This window comes from Notamacropus eugenii, chromosome 5 (genome assembly GCF_028372415.1).
Source record: "Notamacropus eugenii isolate mMacEug1 chromosome 5, mMacEug1.pri_v2, whole genome shotgun sequence".
Lineage (NCBI taxonomy): Eukaryota > Metazoa > Chordata > Mammalia > Diprotodontia > Macropodidae > Notamacropus > Notamacropus eugenii.
This window is the reverse complement of record NC_092876.1, coordinates 85,378,320-85,404,096: the sequence shown is the minus strand read 5'-3', so window position 1 is coordinate 85,404,096 and position 25,777 is coordinate 85,378,320. Positions and strand designations below refer to the sequence as shown.

Sequence of the window (25,777 nt, the reverse complement as noted above, 5' to 3'; positions counted from 1 at the left end):
TCCTCCCCAACCCCTTCACTGAGAATCTTGCCTCATATTTCACTTTCTAAAAAATGAGGCCATTCACAGAAAGTTTCCTTTTCTCCCCTGTTCCTCATCTTCCTTCATTCATATGTCTTAATTCGTTATTTCCTCCTTTTCCTCTGTTCTTTTTGAAAAGGTATCCTTTCTCCTTGCCAAGGCAAACTCCTGTATATTACTGCACAAGTAATCCCATTCCAACCAGCTTCTCTGGCAGCTTGCCTCCTCTGTCATTCCTAGCCTCAATAATCTTCAGTCTCTGCCTATGTATTTCTCTATTGCCTACAAATATTATCCATGTCTTCCCCATCCTCAAAAAAAAATCACTTGATCCATCCATCTCAGCTGTCTACTGCCCCTCATACCTCTCCTCTTCACAGTCAAAGACCTTGAGAAGGCTGTGCACAACAGGTACCTTCTCTTCCTTTCCTCTCTCTTCTTAACTCTTTGACATCTAGCTTCCAACCTCATCACTCAACTGAAACTGCTCTTTGCAAAGTTATTAATTTCTTCATTTACCAATCCAATGACCTTTTCTCAATTCTTAACATTCTTGACCTCTCTACATCCTTTGACATTGTCGAACACTCACTACTTCTCAATATTCTATTCTCCCTCGTTTCATGATACTTCTCTCTCCTGGTTCTCCTTCTACATGGATAACATCTTCTCGTTCTCTTTTACTAGATCTTTATTCACATCATGTCTACTAACTGAGAGGGTCTGCTGAGGCTTTGTTCCAGAATTTCTTCTCTGTCTATACATGATGATGATCATCAGCTCCCATGGTTTCAATCATAATCTCTACTGAATCTCTATGATGACTCTCAGATCCACCAGTCCAGTCCTAACTTCTCTCTTGATTGTGAGTCTTCAAATATCCACCTGCTTTTAGGTATCTTGAGCTAAATGTTCCGGATGCTTAACCTCAAGATGTCCAAAACTGACATGATCTATTCTTCACAAACCCTTCCTTCTTCTTAACTTTCCTATTACTGTTGAGGCTACCATCATTCTCCCAGTCACTCTGACTGACAATTTAGGATTTGTCCTCAACTTTTCTCTCTTACCTCTCATGTCTAATCAGAGGTCAAGTCTTATCATTCCTATTTTATGACTTCTGTCATACATGGCGTTTCTCTTCAAATCCATCTTCCACTCAGCTGTCAAATTGATCTTCCTAAAAGGCAGCTGTGACACCCCACTCCCACCCTCACCCCAGTTAATAAACTACAGCAGCTCGTTATCACTTCCAGGATCAAATGTGACATGGTCCATCTTTCCAGTCTTTGTAGACCTTTCTCTCTTCCATGTACTCTGTAATCTAGTGTAATCTAGAGCAGCCTCCCTTCTGCTCTACACTCATGACATTCCATCTCCCAACTCCAAGTGTTTTCATGTGTTGCCCCCCCATTCCTGTCACTCTCTCCCTCCTCATCTCTGCCTCCTTGCTTCCCTGTCTTCCTTCAAGTCTTACCTTCTGAAAGAAGCTTTTTCCTCCCCTGCTTGGTCTTCATTCTGAGATTATCCCTCAAATGATCCTGTCTCCATCTTGTTTGTATGTAGTTGTCTGCATTTTGAATAGACTGTGGGCTTCTTAAGGGTAGGGACTATTTTTGTAGTTGTTTTGCCCATCCATGTATCTAAAGGGCTTAACATGACATCAGGCACTTAGTGGGCACCTAATAAATACTAGTTGACGGACTGATTGACTGAGTTAAGACCTCAAGGGCCAAATAAATAAAAGTCCCGATGGTGATCTATAAAAAGCAGAAGCTCAACAATATTTAACATCAATTAACATTAATTATATTCTGGGAACTAGAAAAGAAGAAAAAGGGAGACCTTTTTAGATAAAAACCTATCCTTTTTCTCACAGGGCACATAGTGTAGTAGAAGGTATCACTAGCCTTTTGCAGTCGTTTCTCTGCCCTTGTTTCTCCTCACTCCTGTCCTCAGCCTTGATGACACTCTCTTTTTCTGCTTCTTCTGGTCACTGAGAAAGCAACATCCTATTATGAACTACCCACCCTCAACAGCCCTCTAACCTTGCCAGCTGTGCCCACTTATCCCCACCTGCAGCTGAAGCCTTGACCCAGACCAAAGGACCAATCCCTGCCCTGCCTCCAGTCTTCCTTCTGTAATCCATCCTTCACACCGTTGTCAAGCTGATTTTGCTCAAAAATATCCGGTTCCTCCTTAGTGCCAATAGAAAAAAACACAAATTCCTTAAGCCAGCAATTTGAGTGCTCCCACAATCATTTTCCTTCCCTTTTTTCTCATTACTTTCCTTCAGACACTCTGCATTTCCACCCAACTGGACTAGTAGTTGCTCCTCAAGTATGAAATTTCATCTCCCATTTCTCTGCATTAGCCCAAAGAGCCTTGCATGGCTAGAAATGCATTCCCTTCACATCTCTGCTGTTCAGAACCCCTAACTTTCTTTGGAACTCAGATCAGATGCCACCCACTCCCTGAATCCTTCCCAATCCTCCCAGCTAATCCTGCCGAGCTGGCACATAGTAGCTTAAAGTATTTTCTTCTTCATATTTTTCCCATGTGTTTTGTCTGGATCTTTCTTTTGCTCCAACACACTTTACCTTGCATTATAATTACCTAGTTATGATGAGACGGAACCAAGACAGAGACTATTCCACTTACCACCATCCCCATCACAGCTGCTCCCATCTGTTGCTAGTCTATTTGGACTCTTCCCCTAAGGCTAGAAAAGGCACAGTTTCTCTTACTCTCCCATTCCCATGCATCTGAATCCTCAGCTTCCTGGGGTAAATCTGTGGCCTAGAGAAGGCTTAGAGGGGTCATTATGGCCATCTTGAAATATGTGAAGGTCTCTCGTGAATAAAAGATTTTAGTCTTGATTCTTGGCAAAGGGTAGAATGAGAAGGAATAGGTAAAGGCTGTAGAGAAATGGTGAGGATGGCCAGATGGGGAAAACCTTCCGTCCCATTAGATCAGCCTACAAGTGGGATGGGCTGCCTTGGAAAGTTTCCATTTTCCCCTTCTTAGCAGATCTTCAGGCCTAAGGAGGAGGAGGAGTACTTGGAGTAGAGGAGACTTGCAGTTAAAGGCCTGGGTTCAAATATTGCCTCTGACCTTGGGCACTTCATCAGTCCACTGAACTTCAGTCTTCTTATCCATAAAATCAGGCTGTTAAATTAGAAGACCTCTAATATAATGTTCAGAGCTAAGTCCATACTCTTATGCTCTTAAGACCAGATGACCACTTAGTATATTGCAGAGAAGATTCATATCCAGGTATAAATTGGATTATCAGGGGTGGGGAACCTGTGGCCTTGAAAAAACATTGCCCTGTAGATCCTCAAGTGTGGCCCTTTCACAGATTTGTACTGTGAAATTTGGATTCACTTAAAGGACCACACTTGAGGACCTAGAGGGCCATATGTGGCCTTCACTTTACAGGTTCCCCACCCCTGGATTAGATACTCTCTTGGGTCAGAAGAACATAGATCTAGGACTAGGAGGAACCTCACAGACAGTCTAGTCCAAAGTACTTAATTTACACATGAGGAAACTGAGGCCCAGGAGATTTACTCAAGGCCACCCAGGTACTAAGCATCTGAGATGAGATTTGAACCTTGATTCTCTGAACTCCAGTGCTGGTCTCTTTTCCACTGTACTAGTTCCATCCAGCTCTGAGACCGTTGATTCTAAAATCAAGAATTGTCAATTATCAGGCAGACAAAGGTGAGTTCTCAGTTTATTCACAACAAATTAAATTCATTCAACATTCTGCCCCAAACTTATGAATATCAATGAAACACATTAGATGTTTCTATACTGATCGGTAAATTGTCACACTGAGAGGTCAAGTCCTTTACAAAAAGGCACACAATACACTCTTGTTCAGACTAGAAAGGATATCAGACTGCAGTTGCCCTTTGGTCTGACTTCCCTACCCTCCCGGTGCCTGCTGAAACCAGCTCTCCAGTGTTTCCTGGCCCTTTCTGGTCAGTATTGTACATGGGTACTTACCCTTCTTTTTATTCTTATTCAGTAGTACAGCAACTTGACCTTCCTCTGTGTGCCTTCCCATCTGTATCACATCTAAAACACAAATGACATTTATCCAAGCTTACTTGATATGTATATACACATGCATACAGGTATGACTGCTCAAATACCACATGAAGGACCATGGGCCATAGACTTGATATCAGGTGACCCACATTCAGACCAGCTGCTGCCTCAGATATTTGCTAGCCTTATAATCATGGACAAGGGCCTCAATTTCTTCATCCATAAAAAGAGCATAATAGGACTTCTATAGCCTACATCTTCTTACAGAATTGTGAGGAAAGTTCTGTGCAAACTTTAAACTACCATAGGAAAGGAAGTCCTTGTGCACATTTACTATGATATGTAGTGGATCTGAGTTGATCTACATGGATATTCCCTGCAGTGGTACACACTCATCCATACCCTTTCATCCCGTTTAACACTTGTCCATATCATCCCATAAATCCTCCAGCAGCTAAGTGGTGCAATGGATAGAGTGCCAGGTCCGGCATCAGGGAGACCTAAGTTCAAATTAGGCTTTAGACACTCACTAGTTGTGTGAATCCAGGGAGAACACATAACCTCTGTTTACTTCAATTTTCTCATCTGTAAAATAGGGATCGTAATAACAGCACCTGCCTCCCAGGGTTGTGTAAGAATCAGACAAGATAATATTTGTAAAGTGCTTAGCATAGTGCCTGATATATAAATGCTTATTTTCCCTTCCTCCCTTCCCCCTCCCTGAAGCAGAAAGGCCCAACTAACATTCCACTTGTCTTCCTCAAGATAACTTGATCAATTGCATGTGAATCAAGGAGGCAGCCTTTCTATAAATTAAGCCTCACTCTCATGGTTCATCTTCCAATTAGAGATTTCTGTAATGACAGGAATCCTTTACTCCATTTCTGTTATGTAATTCTTCACTGGTAATGAGTGGCATCCTCCTCACACCAGCCATACACCCTTAAAGTGACCTGAACCTATTACAGTTTTGGAGTCTGCATCCCATTTTTGGAACATCCCATACCTCAAAACCATAAAATGTCACCAGAAGCATACTACTGTTAGAAAGATAGGACATTCTCTAGGTTTTCTTATCTTGGAGTGACACCATGCTAATTGTAGCCTCTTCAAGAACATTGCAGAGCCTCCTAAATGAGGTCCATCCATAGTCGTTACAAAGAGTTTGACCTAACTAGCCACATAGGAAAAACTAAGTGGATAAAACAATGCCTCTTGTCCAGGCTACCATAAGTAGATGGATAGATGACTTATAGAATTCATCAATCAGTACTTATATCTTGTATAGGCCCTGCAAATAGACAATTAGCTGAACCAAAAATTGGGGACAGAGAGAAAATTAACCAATATTTTAATGACTCTCTCAAGCAAAGGTCCATATTTTTCACATGGATTACACAATATGCAAACACATAAGCTTAAGTCCTATGGTGAACTTCATCTCATCGCCAATATGTAAGGTGAATTTCATCAAATCACATGCACTAAACATTTTACTAAGTGCCTACTATGTTCCAGGAGGGCATCTAGATGGTACAGTGGATAGACCCCTGTTCTGGAGTCAGGAAGACCTGAGTTCAAATATGACCTCAGACACTTTCTAGCTGTGTGACACTGGAGAAGTCACTTCACCCTGTTTGTCTCACCTTCCTCATCTACAAAATGAGCTGGAGAAGGAGATGCCAAACCACTCCAGTATCTCTACCAAGAAAACTCCACATGAGATCATGAAGGGGTAGACCCAACTGAACAATGGTAGCAACACGTGCAAGGCACTGTGCTAAGGACCAAGGATGTGAAGACAGTCATAAAGCAGAGATAAGAGGGTTGGATGAGATGTTGGAGGTCATCTCGCCCAACCTCATTTTGTAGTCAAGTGACTCACCCAAGGGATTTGAACTTGAATTCTGTGGTTTCACATTTCATGTCCAGCTTTCTGTCCATCAAGGACTTATATTCTACTGGGGGGAAAATGTGACACATCTAAATAAATGCAAAATTTATACTGAGTGAGTACAAAGGAAATGAGGAGAGGGCATTCACAACTAGGAGAATTACACTTCCTTTCTCCCATGTTACCATTGCCCTCCCATGTAATCATCTTTAATTGTAGTACTTTTTCTTTGATACTATTTCCAATTTATCCGATATATAGCTTGTTTGTAAGTAGTTGTGTGTACGTTGTATCCCCATTAGATTGTGAGCTCTTTGAGAGCAGGGACTGTCTTTTGATTTTATATCCCAAGGGGTTATCATAGTACTTGACACATAATAGGTGATTAATAAATGTTTATTTTTAAATACATATAAGCTTAATAAATATTTATGTGCATAGTAGGTGCTTAATAAATGTTTATTTCATGTGCATAATAAGTGCTCAGTGTTGTTCAGTCATTTCAGCCATGTTTGACTGCAGTTGGGGTCATTTTACAGATGAGGAAACCAACGCAAACAGGGTTAAGTGACTTGCCATGGGTCAAACAACTAGTAAGTGTCTGAGGCTAGATTTGAACTCAGTTCTTTCTGACTGCAGGCCTAGCACTCTATCCACTCACTGCACCATCTACCTGCCCCAAGAGCTACTTAATAAATACTTATTTCATGCCTGATTCCCACTGCCACCAAGTACCATCAGCCACAACAGAAGCATGTTTATTGAAGACCTTATTTGTGCAAAGACATTGCTAGACCCAGGGTTACAGAGATAGGTAAAATCTAAGACATAGGAAATATTCAGTAGAATTAAGTTCATCACACTTTTTGCTCTATTTTAGGTGTGAGTGGCACCAAATAACACAGATATTAATTATGATTATTGGCATCTTAAGTCTTCAGATGCCTCTCTCATCTGCTGATCTTCCTCCCTCCTGTCAATGCTCAAGCTCAGGGAACCTTGTGAAGAAATCATTGGGATGATCTCTAGTGGTCTCTGCATTCAGAGGTCAAGCATCCCTCGCCAGGCTGCCCCTGCAACAAATACTGACAGAGCAAGAAGGCCTTTGGAAATTGCCTGATGCTCTTAATCAGGCCTTTTAGTAACTAGTAACAAGGCTAGTGTTAGCCTTTCCCTGCTCTGATACTCATTACTAATGTCTCTGAGAAGATTTAGGGAGTGTGGAAAGCCAGATATAAAATCAACAAAGTAACCTTTTACTCCTGCCCTATCTGAATCCTCTTCAAAAAGAAAAGAGCTTGGGGGCAGAGCCAAGAGGGCAGAGTAAAAGCAGAGACCTGCTTGAGCTCTCCTTCCAAATCCTGCAAATACCCGTAAAAATGACTCTAAACAAATTCTAGAGCTGCAGAACCCACAAAATGATAGAGTGAAACAAATCTCCAGCTCAGGTGAACAGGAAGAGTCTTATCACACTGGGCTGGGAGCAGAGCAGAGCATAATTCAGGGAGGGCTGTGTCCAAACAGAGAAGCTGAAGCAGGCCTCAGAGGATTGACTCATTGGCAGTCCTGGCATTTTCCAGACTTTTCAACCCACAGACGCCAAAGACAGCACAGAAGGCCAGTGGGAAAACTCTGTCTGACCTAAGTGGGGGAGGGGTGTGGCCCTGCTGGGGTCCGGCCCCAGCTGGAGGAGGCAGTGGATGCTAGCAGCAGTGGTAGTAGCAGCAGCTTCCTGAGATCTAGGCCCCCAGATGATGAGAGATCAAGCCACTGATATAAAACCCCTGAAGCCTGGGACAGTACACCTACCCCAATCTCCACCCCCGCTGGAAGCAGAGTCCTACCTTGACAAAAAGTTAGAAAGTCAAGTATTTGGCTGGAAAGATCAGCAAGCAGAGAAAAAAAACTCAGACTATAGAATCTTACTTTGGTGACAAAGAAAATCAAAACATACAACCAGAAGACAACAGTCAAAGATCCTACATCAAAAGCCTCCAAGAAAAATATGAATTGGTCTCAGGTAATGGAAGAGCTCAAAAAGGATTTTGAAAATCAAGTAAGAGAAGTAGAGGAAAAATTAAGAAAAGAAATGAGAGCGATGCAAGAAAATCATGAAAAATGAGTCAACAGCTTGCTAAAGGAACCAAAAAATACTGAAGAAATAGCACTTTAAAAAGTAGACTAATCCAAATGGCAAGAGGCCCAAAAAGAAAATGAGGAGAAGAATGCCTTGAAAAGCAGGATTGGCCAAATGGAAAAGGAGGTCCAAAAGCTCAGTGAAGAAAATAATTCCTTCAAAAGTAGAATGGAACAAATGGAAGCTAATGATTTTATGAGAAATCAAGAAATTATAAAACAGAACCAAAAGAATGAAATAAATAGAAGATAATGTAAACTATCTCACTGGAAAAATCACTGACCTGGAAAACAGATCCAGGAGAGATAATTTAAAAATTATTGGACCACCTGAAAGCCAAAAAAGAACTTAGACATCATCTTTCAAGAAATTATCAAGGAAAATTGCCCTGATATTCTAGAACCAGAGAGTAAAACAGAAACTGAAAGAATCCACCAATCATCTCCTGAAAGAGATCCCCAAAGGAAAACACCTAGGAATGTTGTAGCCAAATTTCAGAGTTCCCAGGTCAAGGAGAAAATATTGCAAGCAGTCAGAAAGAAACAATTCAAGTATTGTGGAAATACAATCAAGATAACACAAGATCTAGCACCTTTTACATTAAGGGATCAAAGAATTTGGAATATGATATTCTGGAGGTCAGAGGAGTTAGGATTAAAACCAAGAATCACCTACCCAGCAAAACCAAGTATAATACTTCAGAGGAAAAAATGGAATTTCAATGAAATAGAGGACTTTCAAGCATTCTTGTTGAAACGACCAGAGTTGAATAGAAAATTTGACTTTCAGATACAAGAATCAAGAGAAGCATGAAAAGGTAAACAGGAAAGAGAATCATAAGAAACTTATTAAAGTTGAACTGCTTACATTACTACATGGAAAGATGATATTTGTAGCTCATGAGACTTTTCTCTGTATTAGGGTAGTTGGAAGTCATTTGTAACTCATGAGACTTTTCTCAGTATTAGAATAATTGGAGGAAATGGATGGATAGATAGATAGATAGATAGATAGATAGATAGATAGATAGATAGATAGATAGATAGATAGAAGGATGGATGGCACAGGGTGAATTGAATATGAAGGGAACATATCTAAAAATATAATTAAGGGGTGAGAGAGGAATACATTGGGAGGAAAAGGGGAGAGATAGAATGGGGTAAATTATCTCAAATAAATAAATACCTCAATAAAAGAGGCAAGAGAAAGGTTTTACAATGGAGGGAAAGAGGGGGGAGGTGAGAGGGAATGAGTGAACCTTACTCTCATCAGATTTGGCTTAAGGATGGAATAACATAGACACTCAGTTGGGTATCTTACCTACAAGAAACGGGGAAGGAGATAAGGAGAAGATGATAGAAGATACAAATTGGGGAAGGGGGCAGTCAGAAACAGAAATTTTTGAAAAGTGACAGGGTCAAAGTTGAAAATAGAATAAGTGGGGTGTGGGATAGGATGAAGGGAAATTAAGTTAGTCTTTCACAACATGAGTATTATGGAAGTGTTTTACATAACTACACATATATAACCTATATTGAATTTCTTGGGAGTGGGTGGGGAGAGAAGAAGAAAGAGAGTTTGGAACTCATAGTTTTAAAAACAAATGTTAAAAATTGTTTTTACATGGGAAATAAAAAAATATGGGCAATGGGGTATAAACATCTATCTTGCCCTACAAGAAAGTAAGGGGGAAGGGGATAAGGGTGGGGGAGATAAAAGGGAGGACAGACTGGAGGAAGGAGTAATCAGAATGCATGCCATATTGAGGTGGAGGGGAGGGGAGAGATGGGGAGAAAATTTGGAACTCAAAATTCTTGTGGAAATGAATGTTGAAAACTAAAATTAAATTAATTGATTTTTAAAAAGAGTTCTCATTAAGGTCTAATGATATGTGACGTTGTGCTAGTCCCACTACAAAGCATTACATAGATGGAGTCCCTGGCTTCAGGAAGCTTTCAGTCTGCTGAAAGCTTTACACAACTGAGATGTGCAACCACTCTATGGGTCTCTTTTCACTGACTTGGAGTATGTATGTGTGTGTGTGTGTGTGTGTGTGTGTGTGTGTGTGCGTGTGTGTGTATGTGTGTGTGAGTGATTTCAGTCTTCTTTATGCTGGAAAGGCTCAAAGAATCACAGGATGATGGAATTCTAGAGGTTTAAGTGAATCTTTCCCCGCTCTTGAAAATTTATTGTTCCGAACTGAACACAGTCCCCCAAATGTGGTCTTAGCATCTCAGAAAACAGCAGGATAATCACTTCATTTTTCCTCTGGAAAGTATTTCTCTTAATGCAGACTCAGATTACACTTACTTTTCAATTTCAACCTATAGTCAGCAGAGACTCAGCTCTCTCTTTCAGAGTCACAGAATTCCACAGCTAAAAGGGGCCTCATAAGTTATCTGTTCCAACTTACCCCAGAACAGAAATCCTTTCTACAATGTCCTGAACAATTGGTCTTCAGTCTCCACTTCAATACCTTTAGTGATGGAGCTTTCAAGGCAGTCTATTCCATTGTTGGACAGCCCTAATTGTTGGGAAATGTTGCCTTCTATCACAGCAATGTCTGTTTCTCTGGAACTTCTTTCTGCCAGGTGTTTCTAGTTCTGCCCTCCAGGCCAAACTGAACAAGGCTAATCACTCTTCCACAAGCCTTTAAAATACTTGAGCATAGCTATCACACCCCTATTAAGTCTTTTCTTTAACTGATACTCCTAAGGAATAGGTTTTCCTCCCCTCACTAGACTGCCTGCCTTGCTTTTTACATCCTCTAGGTAGCAAATTTCCTTCCTAAAATGTAATGCCCTCAATGGAATACAGTACTCCAGATATAGACTAATCAGGGCAAAGGAGAATGGGATTATGTTTGTCTTATTCCAGTTACTAGATATCTATTATTGCAACCTAAAATTTCATTAGTTCTTTCGGTTGTCATGTTGCACTATTGACTCATGTTGACCTTGCAATCCATTCAGTCACTATATCTTTTACACAAAATGTTGTTCAGCCATGTCTTACATACCCTGTATTTGTGAATTTTGATTCCTGTATTTTTATTTTTGAAAGCCCAAGTAGAGGACATTATATGCCCTAGAAAGGTAATTTTTTTATGTCTCCCAAGATGACCTTATAAACAAAATGGAGAAATGCAAACTAGATGAATTTGAAAGTGGTTGAACAACTGGACCCAAAGAAGATGGATTGATGGATTAATTGATTAATTTTAAACTAAAAGGATGTCCCTGATGACAGCTGCAGGGTTCTGGGTTTAACCCTGTCCTTTTCAATATTTTAACCATAGATAAAGGTATGGATGGTATGATTATTAAATTTGTTGATAAAATAAAGTAGGGATTAATACACATTATGGAAGACAAAAGAATCTCAACAGATTAAAGTTATGTGACATATATAATAAGATGAAATTGGATTGGGGTCATTATTATTAATCTAGGGAATATAGTTTTCAGGTTTAAGCTAAACTTTAGATCACTGTTTCTTAACGGGGAAGGAAGATCTCCAGTTTTACATGCAAAACTTGACTTCCAACCCACTAAATTTCAGTTCCACAATGAAGACACATGAGAGGTAGCAAAGGTATCACTTAATCCAAGTCAATAGCAAGACAGAAATAAGAAAAAGGGCCTAGCTATCCAACCACTTTCAAATTCACTGTACTATCAACTAACTTGCACTTCTCCACATATACTAGGCAATACAAAGTAAAGGAGCCCTCCCATAGCGGGTGAAGCATTTCAACTCAACCAAAAGGGAGAAAGAGAGGTTCCCAGATCCCACCCAAAGGGAAATTCCCCAAGTGTCTAGTGTAACAAGCTGGGATAGGAACATGATGGAGACTGGTAGATCTTTTCATGTTAGCTTCTTCCCAGGGTCTTATTTTCCCTTCAGCAATCTGAAGTGGCAATGGCATTGTCCATTTTTTTCTCTCAAAGCTGGAAGCCAGAAGCACCCAAAATAATTGCTAAGCCCAAAGAAACTCAGTAGCATGAAGACACTCAAAGAAACAAAGCGTCCTCTCTCTGGCTCTCCTACTTTTGCCAACTCACACAGTCATGACCATTGCTTTCCACCAATGAGAAGAGAGCCCCATGCCAATAGACTTTGAGAACCAAATTGGATTGCAAATAAAATGAAATGCCTTACTGAATTTCATATATACTGTTGCACATCATTTCCTTGATATACCAGCTTTGTGATCTTGTCAAAGGCAACGAGATTAGTTTACTCAGTCTTGCTGAACACTTGCTAGTTTGGAGTAATCACCACTTCTTTTTCTAAGAGCTCACAAATCATCAGTTTAAAAACTGGGAGAATGTTTCCAGGACTGGACATAATGCTCACTTCACTTTATATCATGTGTGGAATTCAATTTCTTCCCTCTTTTGGACAGTGAAGCATTTGCCTCTCTCCTATTCTGTGGCTTGGATTCACAGGTCCTCAAAAGTTATCTACCTAATTAGCAATTTGGGGATTTTGAGCTGAAACAGACCCACAGGCCATTAAGTCCAATTCCTTCACTTCATAGATGAAGAAATGGAAGCAGAGAAAAGTTAGTCAACTTGCCCAGGATCACAGAGCTAGTAAGTGCCTAAGGAAGGATTTGAACTCAGGTCTTCCTGACTCCAAGTACAATGCCCTTTTCAATATTCAGCCCTGCTTCAAATCTATCTTTCAATATCCTCGCATGGACCTTATCTTGGCTTGGTGACTGGAACTCATTAAGGGATGTTTTGTCACTTATCTTGGGTGTCCTTTATCTTTTAACCACAACTCTTATCAATTTAAATATAATTCCCCTTGATTTAAAATACACACAATAGCAACAAAGAAGGAATCCAAAACTTTGACTTTCTGTCATTCATGATCTTTGTTCCATCTACCTGAAGAAATAACCAAAGCTGTATCTATTCTTCCAATTGTTAGTTCTACATGCCTTTTAAAATTACTTTGTATTATGTTGTATATGCTTTATAAAAGCAGCATGATATGGTGGATAAGGTTAGAGCTCTGGAGTCAAACAGCCTGGGTTCAATTCCTACCTGGACACCTGCTAATTATGTGACCCTAGGAAAGTCAGTCACCCACCTTATGCCCCAAGCCAATCTCTGTGTTCGCCCTTTTTTGCCAAAGGAGACAATGCCATCAGAGAAATGATGACATGACTTGCACTTGACTTTGTTTTGAGTGAGGGAGGGCTGTGCAGGTCACCAACCTCACTCCAGAGCCATCTGAATCCAGTGACCAGATATTCATCAGGATGACTGGAGATGACCCAGGATGCACTGGGAGACCTTGGGCCCTTTAGGCCAAGGTCTATGGGGGACTTACTTAGGGTGAGGCAATGCCCATTCACTGATTAGGCCTGTTTAAGAAGTAGCCAGGGTATAACCCCTTTAATGAGGCCAAGAAAAAGAAAGACCACAGGCTGGGAGGGAAACAGCAACAGTTACTATTGATAATGAGTCTAAAGCTAGGAGGATCCAGAGGAGCCCTTAGGCAGGGGCCCATTGGAGTCCCAGTTTCAGAGTGCAGTAGGTTTAAGGTTTTGGGAGAGGACAGGACAGAACAGGAGGAAGGGAAGGGAAGGGAATGGAAGAGGCCAGTAAAACCCAACTGCACATCCTTTGGCCATCCAAATTTACTGTCCTTTGGAGAGGAGAAGGAAGGGGAGGGGGAGGCAGACAGAAGAGGAGGAGTTGAGTTACCCAGCTATCTGGGTCCCCATTCAGCCAGCTGCATCTACTCACAGGATTGTGTTAGTCCTTCAATGCCAAAGAAGACCATGCCATCAGAAAAATGATGACATGACTTGTACTTGACTGTGACAGAGGAATTGCTGGATCTGTGTGAGTGAAGGATGTTTACATGCCTGGAGCTTACAGACATGGATGAAATCACTGGTCTAGTTCCACACCCTCACCTCAGAGGGGGAAAAATGGTATGTTCTGTATCTACTTCCTGTCCCAAAAGAATGTAAGCTCCCTGAGAGAAAAGATTATTTTATTTCTTGCCCTTATATCCCTAGCATCCAGTATAGTGCCTTGTACTAATAAGTATTTAATAAATATTCATGGTATTTAATTAGAAATAAATGAAATGAAAAAATTACTAAGTACTTCCTATGTGCTAAGCCCTCTGCCAAGTATTTGGACTACAAATACAAAAACAGAGAAGGGTGGTGGTGGCTAGGGAGAACAGAACTTTGGGAAAATTATAGGGACAGTGAGTGGGGTTATAGAAGAATAGATTACTGCGCTCATCTACGAATAATGGGAGAGATGATCTGATTATAGTTCATGGTTCCACTGGAGAACTGGGGTTTGTGTGTGTGTGTGTGTGTGTGTGTGTGTGTGTGTGTGTGTGCTGGAGGAGGGGGGATACATCTGTGGGGACAAGGCATCAAGGTCATAGAAGAGATTTCCAAAGACTAGGCAGTGAAGTGGATTATGTCTGGGTCTTTTTCTGAAATAGTGTTCTGCAGAGGTAATCACTGATCAGGATCACAGGACCACAGGACCATCGATTTGAGGTAATGATAACTTATCTAGCCCTTTAAAGTTTGCAAAGCACTTTACAAATGTTATCTCGTTTCATCCTCACATAACCCTGCCAGATAGTTGCTACTAATAACCTCATTTTGTAACTGAGGAAATTTAGGCAGGAAGAAGTTAAGTGACTTGCCCAGGGTCACACAGCTAAGTAGAATCTAGAAGTTAGATTAGAACTTGAGTCTTCCTGATCTCCAGGCCAGCACTCCATTTACTGTACCACATAGTTAGCTCTAGCTTTAGGGCACTTGAAAGTTTATTTAATCCAAGTACCTCAATTTACAAATAAGAAAATTGAGACCCAGAAAGGTTAACAGTTTGCCCCAGGTCACAGAGGTAATGGTAAGTGTAAGAGTCAGGATCCAGTCCCAGATTCTGATTTCAAAGCTAGCATTCTTTCCACTGTACCATGACAAGCACTACTCCACCTTGATCCTAACAGCTTTGAAGAATCTTTCTGGTTGTGTTTTGTTTTCATAAAGTTAATTCTAGGTTTTTGCCTTCCTTGACACTGTTCTTTCAGGTCTGTGCCACTCATGTATTTCAATGTGTCTTGCCTCACAGATGGGCAGGGATCACAAAGTAACTTTTAATGCACAAAGGTGATGGACCAGAGTGGGGCACTGCCAATGACATACCTAGCAGAAGAAATGACTAAGCATGAGCCCATAGGCCCAGAAGGGAGCTTCCCTCTAGGGGAGACAGTGATAGCTGATTGCTTGGCTGAAATGGCTGTCAGGCTGTGGGACCCGTGTTTTCAAGGAAGAAATGAAGTCAAAGGGTGGACAGCTGTAATTCTAGGATGTCCCAGCCCTGAATATAATCATGCCCAGGGGCAGAGAATGTCATTCATCATTTATTCTGTCATTCAGTATCTTTGTTCTGTCTACTTCATCACAAGCAAGCCTATCCCTTCCTCGTATTTCTAGTTATTAGTTTACTTCGTATCAGGCTGAGCATACTTTGTCGAAGCATCTTGATATAGTGGGTGAAGTCAGAGTTCTGGAGTCAGGATGATCTGAGTTCAAATTCTACCTCTGACATTTTGTGGATCCTAAAGGTAGGGCCATAACTAGACCTTTGTGCGTAGCCTGTGTTAGTGATATGAAATTTACTCTTAATTCAGTCACTGGGAGAAAGAAATGGAGAACTCCCTTATTCCCCATTTCTGAACTACTCCTCACACACCTTGAGATCGTGGATAGAGAAACTATAGTCTGGGGAGAAAAGAGGATGCCAGAGCCAGGCTGCAGAAGAGTTTACATGGAATACAGGCCCCCTTGAGTGAGGAAAGAAGCCACAGGTGAATGGCTGGGAAGAAACCATCTGGTAATTTCCTATTTTAACTAATTAGTCTTAAGAGATCCAAGCTTCAGTAGTTCTCTGTTACTAAAGAAGTAGAAGTGGTAAGTAAGTTTCAGTGCCCTGGGACAGCCCCACTTGCTTCACCCTTGTGATCTTGCCCATAATCACAGATTCTGTTTGGGAATCTCATGCCTGAAACAGTCACTCTCTGGGGAAGTTAATTTGGGAGGTCTGCCCATCTGTGAGGTAGATACCGTCTGCCTGACCAACTGTAGAGCTAGAAATAGATGAATTTCTAGAGGGAGAGGAGAGAAGATCACCAGGTAACGAACTGAATATGGTATGAAAAGGTTAAAGATTACCACCTTCCCATAGAGATATCTGATCTATTTGAAATTTGATTTGAAAAGTCACCTGGAACTGAGGCACATTTCAAATCTTTTTCAGAATTCCCTTTTGTTCTATCTTTTTCTGTGATCAGGGAAAGGAATATTGTCAGTTGCTACTTCCCCCCTTGCCCCCCCCCCCCCAATCACAGTCACACAACAGGGGAAAGGAAAAATGAAGCTGAGACATTAAAACCCTCTGCTTCAATGAAACCATTAGAGAATGAGAAGCCCCAGCTGGGCTCAGCTCAAGCACTCTTACTCAGGTTCAAAGACAGAGCCCTCACGACACAGAATGAGGCACCACAGGGAGAGATATGGATGACTTTGGAGCAATGAAGGATTTTTTCCACCCCCACCCCCCCATCAGCCATGGCCTCTGGGGGCTGCAATCAAAAGGTAAAGAGGTGTTTGGCAACGCAATTGTCCTGCAGGGACTGAGCAGCCAGCAAGTCCTAGGGAGAACAAATTCTGCCCTAAGAGGGAAATTAACCCTTTGGGAACCCTGCTACAACACTTAAAACTCTAGCCCATGTAATTGACTCAGCATGGGTTTTTCAGAAGGCTCGCTGAGGAGGTAGAAAGATATTGGACAACTTGCCCATAAGTACAAGGCTCTATTTATAGTTGGATACAGCCATGGAACAGTTTTTTTCCTAATTATAAAGAATCTGTTTTCAGTTCTAAATATTCAACAACTTCTCCCTCAGGAAAGGTATTCTTTCCGAATTTTTCTGTGCCTTTGTCCACCTATGTACATGGACTTGGGTTGTAACTATTACCTTAAAAGGTCTGAACCTTCATTTTTACTCACTGGGCTAGTTAAGTTTGTGGTACCAAGAAACAGAGACTGTCTTACTCATCCTCAACTAACTATAAGGTTTATCGCATCATATCTAAACCCCACAGACATACAGAGAGGATGCAAGACAACATGCATACATATGCTTCATTGACAGTCACAGGGTTCCCATCTTTGTCTGGACTTGGGAAATGAAGTTGCACATGTCACTATGCCCAGAAGGTAGGATATCCAGACGCAGCCCAATTAGCAACTGGCCCACAGAGCCTGGAGGCTGTGTAGTTTTATCCTGAAAGAGAAAAGGGGAGCTGGAGGAAGGGGCTGTTGTAACCAGTTTACATCATCTGAGCTTGCAGGCTTTCCATTTCCGCAGGACCTCAATATCATCATAATCCCTAGCAGGGTGGTGGAATATGTTGAGATATCACAGATTTCCTGAATTTCTTTACTGTTCTATTGTTTAACCATTAGGAGGAAGATGGAAAGTGCAGGGTGAAGGGTGAAAAATGGGCATAAAATGGGTTCGTGGATGAGGGCAAGGGTGTGTGTGGACAGGGGGATGGAAGAGTAAATAGATGCTGGGGAAACTGAGTCATGGTCCTGGCAAGCTCATAGATTTAAGTGATGATGATGACGACAAATGATAACCATGAGATTTATAGTGCTTTAATTATAATGATAGTAATAAAAACAAGAGTAGCATTTCAAGGTTTGCAGAGCACTTTGCACATATTAATCTCAGTATTCACAAAACGCTGTCATGTAGTTACATTTATTATCTCCATTTTACAGATGAGGACACTGAGGAAGGTTAAGTGACTTGACCTGGGTTACATAGCTAGTAAGTGTCTGAAATTGGATTTGACCTCAAATCTTCATTCCAGGTCCAATGCTCTAGATAAAACATGAGTGCTTCATATAAAATCACTTTATTTGATTTTCACAACTTTGTGAGGGAAATGCTACAGGGATTATGATCCCCATTTTATGGGTTAGAAAATTCAGGCACAAAGGTAAATAATTTGTCTCTGACCACATGGCTAGTAACTGTTGAGGATGGGTTTTGAACCCAGGTATCATGTGATTCTAAGTCCTACCTCTGAAAAAAATTAAATTTCAGTATTTAAAAATAAATATTTTAATATCATTTTGAATTAAGTTTAATTTAAATAAATGATATTTATTTAAAATATTTTAATAAAATATTTAAAAGTAAAAATTTAAAGTATCATTCCTGGCTCATGGAAAGTGGGTTTTGGGCTTGATTTAATTTTGTTTTTAATCAGTGCTCAAAACAAAAGAACTAAAGGCTCTAGGATGTATGAGACCAGTAAGAGCTAAACAAATCCTTGTGTGTCTAGATAAAGATGCAGCCATTATTCAATTGTAGTTAGCAAGTCAAAGGGCAAAGGCTGAGGGGAGGGGAGGATAGAGATGTATGACAAGAAGAGGACAGCCATGTAGGTCATATTGCTTGAGGCCATGTTCTCATCAGCTGTGGCTTCTGCTTAAGGCTGTTAGCTTATCTACCAGTTTTAGGGTCTCTTTCAATTCTAGTTATATACTCCATCCCCTTTCTCAGCTTGCTGAGTGAGATCATTATCTCAGAAGTGTGAGGAAGAAAGCTAGGCATTTGAAACACATTTCATCTTCATAGTCATATATTTGATACATGTTATGTCTTTGTGAAACTGATACAGATAGAGGTAAGAACTGAATCAAGGACAGAGCCCTGTGGCACTCCCCTAGACCTTACCCCAAACTGACGTCCATGTATTTATCATCACCTGTTGCATCTGCCATTCTAAACTTACCTCCCTTTGCTACTGTTCAGCTTATATCTCTCCATTTTTTTTACAAGGGTACATGAGAGACTTCAGTAAATCCCTTGCCAAAATCTAAGCTTCTATGCCTATAGTATTCCTCTGAAATGGTAGTCTTGTGAACCTGTCAAAAAAAGATAAATTTGGAAACTGATCCCTGTCCCATGCTGGAAGTTACTTAATCTTGGCCAATACACTTAACCTCTTAATTTACAAATTTTTAAAAATTGTCCATTGCTTTTTTTTTCATTTTCTTCTTCAACATAATGAAAATTGTGACATTTTCTCAAACTATGTTACAGGATTGTTATGAGAAAAGTGCTTTGGAAACTCTAATATAATATACCAAGGTATATAAATATAAATGCAAGTTATTATTACTTAGAAGAAGAAAGGTTTAATGCCTTTAAGAAACTAGTGAGCAAAATGGAGAAATTATTTGTCCAAATGGCTCTGCCTGAGTGAGTTAGGAGATGTGTTGTCATATTGAGAAGGGTAGCTTGAGTCACCTGGAAAAGAGATAGCAAAGAGCTGAGAGTTCCTGATGATAGGGTGAGGACTTCAGTATATATAAAAAAACAGAGCTACTCATGCTCACGGACTGACAGGGATGTAATAAAAATGCAATTAACAACCTCGCTTTGACAAAAAATTGGAAAAAAAAATGCTGGTGAACCATAGATAAAAGAATGATAACAGCCTTCCTCTAGGTACCTAGAGAAACAAATGTTTAAATCATCCAGAGAGCATAAAATATAATTAATAAGAGAGGTACTCAGAAACTGCTTAGAAGAAGAAAGTATTTTATATTTATGTGCACACATGCATGCACAAACACATATATAAATATACGTGTATATATGAAACATTTTCTGTTTTTCCACAGCTGAGAATATTTCTGTCTTTATTTGGAATAAAATGAATGCCTATTGTGGAAAATGAAATGACTTTTCTTTCTAAAAATTTTTATCAATATCTTTTGTTCTTACATCACTTTCAGTTCTAAATATACATCTCCCCACCTCCTCCTCTACCCAGAGAGCCATGCCTGATGACAAAGGATAAAATAAAGAGGAAATATAAGCAATTCAACAAAACCAACCAACCCATAAACCAAGTCTGACAGTATATGCAATGTTCCATACCCATCATCCCCCACCTCTCCAATAAAGAGAGGAAGGTGCATTTTCTTATCTCTTTGTGGGGAAATAAGCTTGGTCATTATAAGTGCATGGTATTCAGTTTCATTATATCCTTTCTTCTTAACAAACAATAATTTTTGTAGGAAAAGTATAGTTGAGTAGGTTGAATATTCATCCCAAATGCGCTAGAATAGGAAGAGCATTGTATCTGGAGTTAAAGTCCCTGGGTAGCATTCCTGCCTGTGATGCTCACAAGCTCCAAGGCTAGGTGTAGGCAACTTCATTCTTCTGAGCCTAATTTTCATCTCCTGTAAAACTGGGATAATTATACTTGTTTTTCGATCATTTTTCAGTCGTGTCTCTCTCTTTGTGACCTCATTTGAGGTTTTCTTGGCAAAGATACTGAAATGGTTTGCCATTTCCTGCTCCAGCTCATTTTACAGATTAAGAAACTGAGGCAAACAGGGTTGAGTGACTTGACCAGGGTCACACAGCTAATAAGTGTCTGAAACTGGATTTGAACTCAGGAAGATGTGTCTTCCTGACTTCAAGCCAGATATTCTATGCACTGCTGCCCCATAATTAAATTTATAGATAAGGAACAAGCTCAGGGAGACTTGGTGATTTGTCCAAGATCGTTGCTTTTTATTGGTAGTGGTGGTTCTTTGTTCTAGAAGATGACCAATGACATCACAAGGGTGATGTCTTGATTTGCTCATGAATTGGATTTAGGTGAGGCAGAGAATCATGGGAAGACTTGTATGAACTGATGAATAAAGCAGAATTAGTAAACTCATATGTTCAATAACTGCAATAATATAAACAAAAGATTACAAAGTAAAGATTAATGATGTGTAATTATAATGACTATTCTTGCCTCACTCCCCCCAAGAAAAAATTGGAAGCACTTTTGTCCTTTCATTGGAGAGGTGGGAGACTACGGGTGAATAATGTGGCATACACTGTAATGCAAGTGTCTGACTCTCCTAGTTTTGCTTAAACTGCTTTCTTTGTTAGAAGGGAAGACTCCTTCTGGGATGATTCTGGGTATGTCTAAAAATAAGTGCAAAAAAACCCCAAAAGGGATCAATAAAACATTTTAAGTCTACAAACTTACCTATTTACTATAGTAATAAATGCATCCGTGGAACTCTCAAAGTATAATAACTTTAGAGTGGCCTCACTAGTCATACTCCTTAAAATCCAGTTCAACAGATAACACAATTCAACGAAGCTTGTATTACTTGCCTCTTATGCTGGGGGCCTTGTGTTAGGTGCTAGGGATACAAAGATGAAAAACAACACGGTCCTGGTCTTCAAGAGCCTCTGGGCTATCTGTAGGGTAGTAGTAGTAGTAGTAGTAGTAGTAGTGGTAGTAGTAGTAGTAGTAGTAGTAGTAGTGGTAGTAGTAGTAGTAGTAGTAGTAGTAGTAGTAGTAGCAGCAGCAGCAGCAGCAGCAGCAGCAGCAGCAGTAGTAGTAGTAGTAATAGTAGTAGTAATGTAGTGGTAATAGCATTTATATAGCACTTTAAGATTTGCAAAGTTCCTTATTATGTATGACTAAATATTTACCAGATATTACAATATTAGTTAATTAATAAACATTTTTAAATGCCTATTACGTGCCAGGCACGGTGTCAGTCTCTGGAGAAACAAAGAAAGGCATAAGACAGACAGCTATGTACAAACAAAAGACTTATTGCAAATGACCATCAGAGAGAAAGCACTAGAATTACGGGGGAACCAGGGAAGGCTTTCTGCAAAATATTAAATAAATAAAATCTGCAAATATTAACAAATACTTGATCATAACAACAACCCTAGGAGGTAGGCGCTATTGTTATTCACATTTTACATATGGAAAAACTGAGGCATATGGAGGTTAAATAACATACCCAGGCTCATACAGCTGGTATCTATGGCTAGACTTGAACTCAGGTTTTTCTGACCCTACACCTTACACTCCATCCACTGTATTACCTAACTGCCTAGAATGAGTATTCCATCTAGAATCATGGGAGCTGGGTTTTAATCCTAGCTCTGTCAATTACTATGTATGTGGCTTTGAGCAAGTCACTTCCCCACTCTTGGCCTCATTTTTCTGATCTGTAAAATTCTTCCAGTTCTAAATCTATACTCTTATAATTGTGGAGAATCTTACACAATCATCTATGAATTTGCCTTTTCACATGGAGGCAATAGGGAGCCATGGAAGATTTTTGAGTATTGGTATGCCTCACAATTACACCTGTATATTCAGAAGATTACTTTAACATTTATGGGAAGAATGGGTTGGAGCAGAGACAGTTAGAAGCAGAAAAATCAGTTACAAGGCCATTGCAATAGTCTAGGCAACAGATGATGAGGTCCTGGTCTCTAGGGGTAGGGTTTTGAGTGGAGAAGAGAAGATAGAGGAAAGAGAATTGACTTTTGTTGGTTGGTTGGTTGTTGTCCTTCATTCTCAAAGAGGACCAAAATGACATCACCATGAGAAACTCAAGTTTCAGTGTGTCCGACTATGGCTGATCAGACCAATATGAGCTCAGAATGCTCCACTACAGATTGGGCACAGATAGTCCATGTGAACATTTGGGGTGGATACTCCAAATTTGCACATCCTACATTTCTTTTGTGCTGTCTCAATTCTGCCTTTCTCATAGAGCATAGCACCCTTTCTGATGTGGGCACACCATGATGAGCTGTCCTGTGCCAGTGTCTCCCATGTCCCACAATCAAAACCAAAGTTCTTGAGAGAGACCTTGAGAGTGTCCTTGTATGGATAACTCATACTGGGTCCTAAACTGCAAGGAGCCACAGTTGGCATATGTCCTGTCACAAATGTCATATTCCTAGTTATTTATATATCCCATACCTGAGGAAGGGCTGGATCTACATGCACACATTCTTAGGTGCTCATGTGTCCCAACAGGAACTGGGGAAGAGCCAAATCTACACAGCTACATTCCTAAGTATGTCCATGTCTTAAAAAGACCCAAAGAAGAGTCAGAACTATACAGGCACATTCCTAAATGGCCATATATGTCAATGGGACCAGGGGAAGAGCCAGATCTATACAGTCAAAGGAAATGAAATGGGGACCAGGAGTAATCTAGAGCCAGAGCTACAACACATTCATGTTACTTCAGCCCTTTTCCTGATTAGTCACCTGATACCTACTATAAGTCCACATTTGCATGAATCGTCCAGGTTATTCAGGTCTCTCTGAGCACCAGAACAACAAACCAGATGAAGAGGGAAATATTCCATTCTCTGGACGTTTAAGATGATCCAGCTGTTTGGCATGGCATCACAGACCATCCCGTTTACTGGTGGCATCTTCTACCAGATATCTGAGGCATTGTAGAAAGCAATGATGGTAAAGGAGGCTATTTGCCTACTAATAGCTTGCTTGTCAATGCCATAGTCTCCACTTTCCAGTTGGCCCTTGATTCTATGGTGAGTTTTTCAAGGACTCATAGGACTAGTGACAGTTGAGGAAATTAACAACGAGACTTCTGCATGTCTCTCCTAATCCCTGCATTCTGATTCTCCTCTGAGATAATGTTCCACGACGGTCTGGCCACACATAAGAAGTCACACATGTTGTTTCTGTTGCTGTTGTGTCATTCAGCTCTCCATTACCTCATGGACCATATCATGCTTGGCCCTTCTATTCTCCATCTCTCAACATCCATCCAAGTTCGCGTTCATTGTTTCCATGACACTATCTATCCATCTCATCCTCTGCCACCCCCTTTTCCTTTTGTCTTCAGTCTTTCCCAATATCAGGATCTATAGCTACTCTTAGGGTTTGAGAAACCTATTAAACAACACCAGCAAAGCACTCATTCTATGGCAATAGCCCTCCACTGAATTGAAACCCATTCATCAGCCTCTCCTCATCCATTACCATGTATCAGTGTGATTCCTAGCAGTAATTCCTTTATCTAGCTACTCTGAGAGGTGAACAACTGAGTATACAATTTCCCATGAGGTCTTTATATCCCAGAAGAGGAAGGAAAGTTTCTGATGCTCTCAAACTCATTTGATGGAGCACAAGATGAAGGAGAAGGGGTAAGGGTTAGAGTAAGTAATAAACCAGGAAATGTAGACAGAGTATAAAGCCAGTCTGCCTAAATTGTTCAGGATGAAAAAGCTTTCCCCAAGCTCCCAGAGTGAAACTCATCTGTTGCTCAATTATCCAGGTAATCTGGGGACCAAGAAGAACATTTGTTGCCTGGTATTATCCAGATAATTGCAGGCAAGCAAACATGATGCAGGGGTGGGGTGAGTGGTGGGTGGCATGGATTAATTTGATCATCTTCACCCAAGGCCAAAAGTGGTTTTTGATCAGGCTGATCAGACAGACAAGAGTAATCCTTCAGACCAAGTGTAACCAGTTTGCCTCAACATAGATTGGTTCAAGCACCTAACCAGGACAAGGTTTTGTATATAGTACTGGAGGTGACAAAGAGAGTGAACATCTTGAATTTCTACAGCATTTTAAAAGCGCTTTAAACTCATTTTCTCATTTTAATTTCATGACAATTTTTTTGAGGATTTTCCCCTGCAGTCTCTGGTTGGGTGTGTCAGTGGTTACCTTTGTACTCTGAGATCCAGTGACATTGACTTCTAAGAAGTAGAGGTGAGGCAGGAACACATTCCAGATATGATGGACCTCCTACCCAAAGGATCAAAAGCAGGAGATAGAGGATGATGTACAAAAACAAAAATCAACCCATCCATTAGCATTTACTAAGCACCTACAAGGTGTCAGGCACTGTACAAACAGGCCTAAAGATAAAATAGTCCCTACCCTCAAGGAGCTTCTATTCTAACATAGGAGACCATATGCACACATGTAAGTGCACATAAAAAAAGTACAAAGCACATACAAGGTAACTTTGGTAAGGGAAGAGACATCAGTGGCAGGGGTGGGGGGAAACTAGGAAAGACCACATAAAGAAGGTGGTGTCTGAACTGAGTCTTGAAGGAAAACAAGTATTCCAAGGCACATTCCAAGGCAGAGGAGATGGCACCTCTTGTTTGAGGAACAGTGAGAAGGCCAGAGGGCAGGTAGGTAACACTATAGTGCACAGAAAACTGGACCTGGAGTCAAGAAGATTCATCTTCTTGAGTTCAAATCAGGCCTCAGATTCTTCTTAGCTGTGTGACCTTGGGCAAGTCACTGAACCCTATTTGACTCATTTTTCTCATATGTAAAATGAGCTGGAGAAGGAAATGACAAACCACTCCAGTATATTTGCCAAGAAAACCCCAAATGGCATCACAAAGAGTCCTATATGGCTGAAATAAGCTGAACAACAAAAAAAGAGAAGGCTAGAATGGTAAAGTGTGTGGAAGAGATTAATGTGTAACAAAAGTAGAAATTTAGAATGGGTCCAGGCGATGAACCGTGAATGCCAAATGAAAGAGTAAAAATTGTATCCTAAAGGTAATAGGGGGAGCCACTGGAGTTTATGGGTGGTGGTGATGGGGAATCTTTATGGTAATATCGACTCTTTAGGGAAATCATGTTTGTGGCAAGGATGCCAAATAAGAGATTATTGTAATGGTCCACAGAAGAAGTAATCAGGGCTTGAACTAAGGTCCTATCTGTATGAGTGGGGAGGAGACATATA

General features: G+C 40.5%; 1 long non-coding RNA gene across 3 annotated transcripts in view; it reads right to left on the bottom strand.

Annotated features, from left to right (window-relative positions):
* LOC140508626 (uncharacterized) overlaps positions 1-25,777 on the bottom strand; it is a 130,182-nt gene that overhangs the window by 5,643 nt on the left and 98,762 nt on the right. Inside the window, exons 4-5 of one of the 3 annotated variants that reach the window (XR_011968488.1) lie at positions 4,036-4,107; positions 3,638-3,710 (exon numbers count right to left, since the gene is read on the bottom strand). This is a non-coding gene — a long non-coding RNA (uncharacterized lncRNA). Of the gene's footprint in view, positions 1-3,637; positions 3,711-4,035; positions 4,108-24,628; positions 24,817-25,777 lie in introns of those variants that run through there. The other 2 variants (XR_011968487.1, XR_011968489.1) reach the window with 2 other exon arrangements.